Source organism: Borostomias antarcticus (genome assembly GCF_949987555.1).
Source record: "Borostomias antarcticus genome assembly, chromosome: 32".
NCBI lineage: Eukaryota > Metazoa > Chordata > Actinopteri > Stomiiformes > Stomiidae > Borostomias > Borostomias antarcticus.
The window spans coordinates 2,715,303-2,725,299 of NC_140265.1; positions in this window are offsets into that span (position 1 = coordinate 2,715,303).

The following is a 9,997-nucleotide window of genomic DNA, read 5'->3' on the forward strand; positions in this document are numbered from 1 at the left end:
AATACTGTTAGGGTACTTTGTGGTATACTTTGGCATACTTTGTGGTACTTGTGGTATACTTTGGTGTGTCTCATGATACTTTGCAGTATACTTTGGGGTGCTTTGAGGTACTTTGTGGTATACTTTGGGGTACTGTGTGGTATACTTTTCAGTACTTTGCAGTACTTTGTGGTATACTTTGAGGTACACAGCAATACTTTGCAGTACTCTGTTTGTTTGGTTTGTATAAACAAACGGGCAATGTGGCACTGAATGTCAGTTATTGTGTGCACCTCATTGGTTTTCCCCATAAACACATCTTCAGACCTCACTTCATTCATTTGTCTCAGGTGCTCTGGAGAGGTAGGTGACATGTGAGGATAAAGGGTAGTTCATGCTAATAAGAAGTTGGTGCTTATCTTAGTTGATACAAATGTATTATCACATTAGCCAAGGTCATAGACTACTTCTTTAAATTGCCTACTTTAGGGGTTCTACACAGTAGATTTGGTTTACTGACCATATATAACATGCTATAAGTTGATGTTAATGCTTGTTGATGCTAATCTCTTGTCATATCAGTTAAGGCTAGGCTAGGTTACTTCTTAAAACTAGAACTCCCAGGGTGGTCATTTTGACTGTTTTTGAATTTTGAAAAGTTATAACTTGGTTGAAATAAAACAATTAGCGAAGACTAACTACCTTGAATAACAGTCATTGGCCATTTGCATTATAGACAGTGTTTGCTTGCACTTTGCTAAGAGAGTTTGGTAGCTAGCAACTATTGTTTATAGCTACAGTTATAGCTATATTTAGCTTTGTGATTAAACCAAGGAGGGAAGAAAGCCAAAATAGAATTGAAATGTTTGAGTACAGATAGCTAGCTAGCTAGCTAGCTAGCTAGACAGACAGATAGCTAGTTAGATGTGCAACAATGAGGTGCATGTAGCCTAAAGTAGAAACACAATAGACAGTACTTTGAGATCCGTTTCAGATGTAATTTCCAATACAAATATAATATAATATAAAATATTACTGCTATATTAGGCTAGATCTAACCTGGTGTTACATGGTAATTCCAAGTTATAAGCATTAGCTTTATGTCTCTGTACAAAGCGAGCCATAGTCTGTAAAAAGTTGTTTTCATACCCATACATGTTTTTAAAAGTTTAAAAAGACTAAGGAAGAGATGAAACTGACTTAAAAAAAATATTTTACAGTATTGGTACAATGAGGTTTCTTCTGGTGATTTTGCTTCTGGCCCTCTGGCCCATGTGCATGGGTTATGGTCAACGACCAATGGATGAGGAGAGCTACGATGTCATTTTTAAATTGTTGAAAGGTGAGTTCAATGTCCCTGTTGCAAGTCGAACAAGAGGACGACGCAGTGCTATAATCAGGTTTTGGAGGAACAGAGACCACTTTTCCCTGGATGATGATGGCCAGACTGTCCTTTTTAATGGAAAGATTGTCATTCAGAAAGGCTCTATCCCAGCCGTGGTGATGAAAGGCTTAGATGACACTAAAGGCTCTGGTCCAAGGAAACTTGTGGTACGGTTCAGGGAACACTACACAGGCATTAGTGAGGACAGAATTCGTGGTACTCTGGATAAATCCAGACAGTACCAGCAGCTTCAGGCCAGATTTGTGAACAAGCCCATCCTGAAGCCAATCAAGGCTAAAGATGTCCAGACCAGACACCAGATTGATCTTCTGAATATGAATAAATGGAAAGTATGGCATGGCAAAGCTACATATAGATATATTCTAACGGTTCAAGACATCTTCAGCAGATATGTCTGGCTTAGGCCACTTAAAGGGAAAAGTAGCAATGAGATAGCCAAACATTTGCATTCAATTTACACAGAACATGGTCCTCCTACAATAATCCAACATGACCAAGGTAGAGAGTTCCATGGTGCTGTGAGGGAACTCATGCAGTTGCTTAAAGTAAAGATAATTCAAAGTTCCCCTTATCATCCACAAAGTCAAGGAAAAGTAGAGCGTATGCATCGATCGTTGCGCAAAAAGATGTTGTATGACCTACTGAACCTAGAGCGAGAAGGAGTAAACTGGGTAAGCCATTTGCCAGTGTATGCTAGAGTACTGAACGAAGACCCAAAGAAGACACTGCACTGGGCTTCACCTTTTGAGGTCTACTATGGCAGAAAGAGCAACACTGTCATAACAACTCTGGACTGTGATCCTGCAGAGGTGGAAAGGGAGAGTACTCCAGGTAACTTAAATAGCACTTTACCAACCAGGAGACAACGACAATCCTTTGACAAGAGAAGATCAATGATTAGACAAAGAGCACGTCGAGCCAATGAGAGATGCATGAATAGACTCATACTCAAAGCCTCAGGATCCAAACCAGTGTCAATCTACCGTGTCGGTGAAGAGATTTTGGTGAAAATAAAGGACACTAATCATCGTGTCACCAACAAGTACGCTGTTATGCCTGGCACCATTGTCAAAAGGAATTTGAGGTTGTCTAAGTATAAAGTGCGTTATCAAACACCAAAAGGCTCCAAGGAAAGATGGTTTTCTGTGGCTGATGTCACCAGTATCACACGTAGTGAGGAAAAATGCAGAAAGAAGCGATTCCATCAGCTGAATATACCTTCAAGAAAAAACTTTCTCATTGCCCATACCCACTCAGACCATATCGCATCATTCATATCTTCTGGAATGACCAAAAGACTTGATCCTCTCCCAGATGGGAACTGCCAGTTTGCAGCTATGGCTGACCAGTTAGCAGACCTGGGAATCTTTCGGTCACCTGCAGCTCTAAGAGAAGAGATTGTATCCAACTTGGCTGCAAATCCTTTTGCTGTTGATGGTACATCATTATCTTGTTTTGTAGATGGTAGTAATTGGAATGACTACCTAAGCCGTATGGGTGAGTTTGGGACATTTGGAGATCACATCACTCTCCAGCGCACTGCTCAAATGTTCAACATTCAATTTCTAATTGTTTCAACTCTTGGCATAGAGGCTACCTCAATTATTTCACCCACTGAAGGATACCATGAGGACTTACACACATAAGTTCTTGGCCAATTAGAAGAGGGGCATGGAGATCACTATGTCAGCCTTATGTTATGTTATGTTATGTTATGTTATTTTTATTTATAATGCGCCCCTCAACCAACTGTTACATCAGCCCGGGGCGCAGCCCAGGTACAAAGGGAGACAAACAAAAACAAAGGACTGCAAACGAACAGATTAACAAGAAACGCCAGGAATTGGAGAGTGGCTGGCTGCTGTCGGGTGTAGCGCTGCCATCATGCTTCCTAACAAAGGGAGACAAACAAAAACAAAGGACTGCAAACGAACAGAGTAACAAGAAACGCCAGGAATTGGAGAGTGGCTGGCTGCTGTTGGGCGTAGCGCCGCCATCATGCTTCCTAACAAAGCGCTTCACAATACAACTAACAGATAAAAAGGAAGAAAGAGCGACATACAAAATGCAATACGACAATTACAACATACAAAATACAGTACAAGGCAATTACAATGAGAGGGAAAGGGGGGGGGGGTTGCGTGTTTGTGTGTGTGTGTTTCTGAGTCCGTGAGTTCAGTCCATGTGTGTGTGTGTGTGTGTGGTTTGTGTGTGTGTGTTTCTGAGTCCGTGAGTTCAGTCCATGTGTGTGTGTGTGTATGTGTATGCCTGAAGGCCTCTGGCCGAGGACTCTGACGGAATGTCTTAGCGATAACAGCAGGTTTCTATGGAGACGTCCTCGATCCTCAAGACCAAAAGTCAACAGGGGGAGGGCAGGGAGGAGGGGGGACGGTGCAGCGCCTCTTTTGCCTGTGAATCTTCAGGGGAGTTTGGGCGAAACGGCCTTGACGGCCGGGTGGGAGCCAAAGTAGATTAGATGTTTGGGTTAGGGAGAAGAACAACAGATTCCAATGGTCATTCCTCTCTGTAACGCTTCTCTTTATCGAGCCTGATCTTCAACTCTGCCACGTCGCCTTGCAGGGTATCTTACGGTTCAGTTCAGAAATCACAGGTAGATTACTCACTGCTCTGCCCAGCTCCGTTAGCATGACGTGCACCCTTTGGGCTTGAGTGACTGCCGTCTTCCCAATTCTTCGATAGACCAGGGCAAAGCTCAGTCCGAATAGCAGATGTCCTGTTATCATTAAGGCAAATAGGTAAATGTCTTCAATGTCCTCTATGGAAAGGGGCGCAAGGCACAGAACCTGCCACTTGTCCCACGCGTCCCTGGAGTAGCCCGCGGCAAAGGTCCCGTCTGGGCACAAAGGTTCCCCCGGTCCTGAGTTTTTTGTTGAAAAGATTTTGTCGATTGCGTTGAGAGACCAACTTATCAATTCCATGTTTAGATTCGAAAATCCACAGAAAAAAGAAGAACTACAGAGTAAGGGGAGATAGAAAAAATACAAGAGCAGGAGCAAGCAACAAAAGCGTCTGCTCTGAACGAAAGCCGGAAGAGAACAGGACCTTAGTGGTCCTGTTAGTTTGTACATAGAGAGTATTCAAGAGGAGGAATTGCAAAGGATCCCAGCAGGTACACATACTGCCCCAGCAAGTCTACGCACTGCCCCAGCAAGTCTACGCACAGCCCCAGCAAGTCTAAGCACTGCCCCAGCAAGTCTACGCACTGCCCCAGCAAGTCCACGTACTGCCCAAGCAAGTCCATGTTCTTCTCCTGCAAGTCCACACACTGCCCCAGCAAGTCCATGTTCGACTCCAGCAAGTCCATGTTCTACTCCTGCAAGTCCATGTTCTACTCCTGCAAGTCCATGTTCTTCTCCAGCAAGTAAAGGCACTGCCCCACCAAGTTCACGCTCTGCCCCGCACTGCCCCACCAAGTTCACACACTGCCCCACCAAGTTCACGCTCTGCCCCACCAAGTTCACGCTCTGCCCCACCAAGTTCACGCACTGCCCCACCAAGTTCACGCACTGCCCCACCAAGTTCACGCACTGCCCCAGCAAGTTCACGCTCTGCCCCACCAAGTTCACGCACTGCCCCAGCAAGTTCACACACTGCCCCAATAGTAGCCCCAATACCACTTCCAATTCCAGCCCCAGTACCAGCCCCAATACCCATGGACATTCTGGAAATAATCATCAAGCTCACCCTTGAGATGGACATGAGCATGCTAGGAACATTCAATAGGGTTTCTCATCTGTTCAGACAATTATGCAGACCGTTCCTTCCCTGGATCTATATCAGAGAGGCATTGGCTGCCAGTCTGGGACTGGATCAGGAAGAGCAACCCACTATCAGTATAATGAAGCTTTATAAAGCAGCCGGTCGCCATAGCGGGCTGGCACTTAAACTGAAACAGCTCTTCTCAAAGAACTCTGACTGGATGAAAGCATGGCTTCTCCTTAAAAATCTGGAATTTGGCAAATATCTAATTCAAGACATATACTGGAGATAGGTCAGATGCATGATCAGTTTATCTGTTTATAATCAGTTTAGATCTGGCATATCTGTTCAGATTAGTTATGTTAGATCAGTTTATATCTGTGTATAGGCGATATGTTATGTCAGTTTAGATCACTTTAGACCTGGTATCCCTGATTAAAACAGTTGGATCAGTTAATATCTGTTATATCAGTTTAGATTTGTTAATAGCAAGTAGAATAGGGGCAGACTTCCTGTTCACTGGTATGGAGTGATAAACATACTGTTGAGTAACAAACATTCTGTTGAGTAACAAACATTCTGTTGAGTAACAAACATTCTGTTGAGTAACAAACATTCTGTTGAGTAACAAACATACTGTTGAGTAACAAACATACTTTTGGGTAACAAACATTCTGTTGAGTAACAAACATTCTGTTGAGTAACAAACATTCTGTTGAGTAACAAACATTCTGTTGAGTGATAAATATTCTGTTGTTATAAACATTCTGTTAAATTACTGTTAATAACTGTTTATAAGTTATTTATTGTTGTTAAATAAATATAAAACTATTATGGCTGAATTTGGCAACTTTATTCAACACAGTATATTCAAGTGTTGTCTGTCACATGGAAAATCATACCAGTATAATGAGTAGTGACATGTTTCCGCCATCTCCTAAATATGCACACTATAGGCAAAGTAAAAAGTAGAAAAATAGGTACAACTAGAAATACTGCTTTGCGATTGTATGCCTCTGCCAACAAGAGTCAGGTTGCTGTTTAGGCCTACACTCTCTGTCTAGACTCAAAATAGCCTATGTAGTGAAGGCTTTATAAATTGTATTTAAATGAGCCCGTGTCCAATTGTGAAGAAATTCCCTTAAGCCGTTTCTGAGATATGTGGTGGAGGTTGTTGTCCTGACAACATTTAGTTTGGCACGCCACCTCCTCCAAGTAGGCCTTCTCATTATTGTTGGAGATCAGGCCTACCGCAGCTGTCATCAGTGAATTGATAATTGAGCTGGAATTGTAGGTAACTATGCAGTCGTGTTTGTACAGAGGATATGAAACAGCCCAGTGCTGAGGATGAGAGGGTGACTTTCTCCAGTGTTGAGGGTGAGAGGTTGACTGTCTCCAGGGTTGAGACAGTTGCTGAGTTTGGAGATGAGTATCGGGGGAGTTATGGTATTTCAATCTGAAATATAGTCGATGGATAGCAGCTCTTAACTATAGTTGATGAACAGCAGCCTCACATAATTTGCCTCATACACTTTGCTTTCAATTCATATTATTAAATCTATGTCTTAAATTAAATCCTGTCTCCTACTATATAGGTTAAGATAAAATACTGAACCCCTTTTTGAAGGGCCCTACTAATCACCAAGTACCTCAAAGTACTCCAAAGTACACCACAAAGTACCTCAAAGTACTCCAAAGTATACCACAAAGTACCGCAAAGTACTCCAAAGTAAAGCGCAAAGTACAGCAAAATATTGCAAAATACCAAAGTACCCCGAAGTATACAGCAAAGTACCCCAAAGTATACAGCAAAGAAGTACCTCAATGTATACCACAAAGTACCCCAAAGTATACTGCAAAGTACCCAAAGTTTACTGCAAAGTACTGCAAAGTACTACAAAGTACCCCAAAGTATACCACTAAGTACCGCAAAGTACTCCAAAGCACACCACAAAGTACCTCAAAGTATTCCGCAGAGTACCGCAAAGTACCTCAAAGTACCCCAAAGTATACTGCAGAGTACTGCAAAGTATTGCTGTATACCCCAAAGTATACCACAAAGTACTGCAAAGTACTGCAAAGTACTACAAAGTACCCCAAAGTATACCACTAAGTACCGCAAAGTACTCCAAAGCACACCACAAAGTACCTCAAAGTATTCCGCAGAGTACCGCAAAGTACCTCAAAGTACCCAAAAGTATACCACAAAGTACTGCAAAGTACTACAAAGTACCCCAATGTATACCACTAAGTACTGCAAAGTACTCCAAAGCACACCACAAAGTACCTCAAAGTATTCCGCAGAGTACCTCAAAGTACCCCAAAGTATACTGCAGAGTACTGCAAAGTATTGCTGTGTACCCCAAAGTATACCACAAAGTACTGCAAAGTACTGAAAAGTATACCACAGAGTACCCCAAAGTATACCACAAAGTACCTCAAAGCACCCCAAAGTATACTGCAAAGTATCATGAGACACACCAAAGTTTACCACAAGTACCACAAAGTACGCCAAAGTATACCACAAAGTACCCTAACAGTATTATTCATTCACTTTTTAAATTATTACATTATCAGTCAAGTATTACATTACCAGTTTTGAAAAAAAAAGACCCACCTGATAATGTAATAACTTGACCAATAATGTAATAAGGTATTGCATTATCAGAAAAATGGTATTACATTATCAGTCAGGACATTTTATTACATTATTGGTTAAGTTATTACATTATCAGGTTTTATTAAATTTTCGATTGACTTAAGTCAAACTTTTATTACATTATCAGGCGTTATTACATTATCGGTTGATTATTACATTATCGGGTGCTACAGCCTCTGTAATATGATCTTTACACGCCTTTCCCCACTTGCTCCAGCACGCATGCGCACAGGCCAGCGCGCAGACTGGCTATTCTCCCTCACATTCTCTGCGCTACGATCGGATTGTTGCTGACGAATGACGACGACAATATTCTCGGCACCAACAACGATCGTAGCGCAGAGAATGTGAGCCGGAGAATAGCCAGTCTGCGCGCTGGCCTGTGCGCATGCGTGCTGGAGCAAGTGGGGAAAGGCGTGTAAAGATCATATTACAGAGGCTAAAGACCCCGTATTTGAAAACCGAAACAATGCCTCGCGTTGAGGAATCTCAACTGTCGATTCATCCAATCTGATTGATGAAAACAACCGTTTAGCGGACGAAAATAGATTTTGAGAAACTGCATTCTCGTTGCCCCGATCACCGTCATTACATGGATATACTGGCTCGCGCTGGATTTTAAATTTCTTCTACAGGCCTCCGAACTACACCAAAGTAATCTCGGTGAGTCAAACTTCTTATAATATGTCGTAAATAAGGTCCAGGTTGTCAAAAACGAGCATTGCCCTTTAAAGAACAGATAGAGGGCAGGGGTGGATATCACCAAGATCAGCAGCACCACAACCACTCTGATGATGAAATCTGTCAGAGGAGAGTCTGGAACAGAAACACAGCGGATGAGGAAACTGAGAATCATCAGATCAGATTAAGCTGTCAACTGAAAAGTTTCATCATCATATATTGCTTTCATGTCAAAAGTGCTGCTACTTTGTTTGTGGACTGTGGAGAGAGACAGTGACCTTAAGGTAGTGCTACTGACATCCATATTATAATTCTGTGGTCACCCACCCCCAGATCACCACAGGAATCAAATGACTCACTGACCGTTAGACTCACTCAAAACCAACCCAGTGGTTTACAAACATGTGTCATAGCAGCCCAACCAATTGGTTGAGTGAAAAAGGTAGGGATGGTGGTTCTAAAAGTCCATCAGTTACCTGCGACAGTGACAGAGAGGAGCTCACTCTCAGAGGTGAAGTTATGAGAGAAAACGTAGACCTCATAAACACAGCTGTAGTTTCCTTGGTGGGCGTGGTCTGCAGCAGGAAACAGGAAGTTGGCAGAGTGATTGACAGCTGGGTGGGTGTGTCTCAGGGTTGTGTTGGAGCCGGTGAAGGTGAGGTGGAAGGAGCCTCCTGGGTACTGTGGCTGGATGGAGCAGCTGATGTCAAAGCTGTGGTCCTTGAACACCAGCCCCTGCTGCTGGCCCTCGGAGACCCCTCGCATTGAGGAAGACAGGGAGACAATAGGCTGGAATAGGAGATCTGCAAAGACAGAGAAGAGGGGAGAGAAACCAACCTCTCTGATTCAGGTGTGATGGTGAGATCTGCTGTGTTCTCCTCCCTCCCTCACAGGGCAGCATGGGCTACTTTAGTGACTGAGACAGCAGTATACAGTAGCATCACGTGATATTTCTGAAACATAACTGAGCAGATCACTGCCAGGACACCATGAGTATGAGTCTCTTTAAACCCTGGTGTACATTCCCTCAGACCAGCACATTTACATTTAAACCACCATGCAGTAAGCTGTTCATATAAGCTCCATCAGCACAAGTGTGTAGGTATCTGTCCAATAATGACACTTGTATAGAAATGTAGCCATTTTATACAAAGTGGACGCTACAACAAATAACATCAGCTTGTATCCAATAAGACAGACATCTTTAATACCAGAGATAATCCTTTAATACTGTAACAGTGTAATGTAGTGTAATAGTCTTTTTGTAAAGCTCTCACAGCTACTGTGACAGGTGCAGCCTAGGAAATGTGTGACTGTCAAGATCATCAGCTGAATATAATTACATGATGTGTGTATTACCTGAGCAGACCACCTCCAGAACAGTAGTAGTATTATAGAATACACCAATATCTATCAGAATGTTGCCGTTTCATACAATGTGAATCCCTTCAACAGATAACATCAGCTTGTATGCAATAAGACAGACATCTTTAATGTAATAATACTGTAACAGTGTAACTGAGTAGTGAATATAATGACATGATGTGTGTATT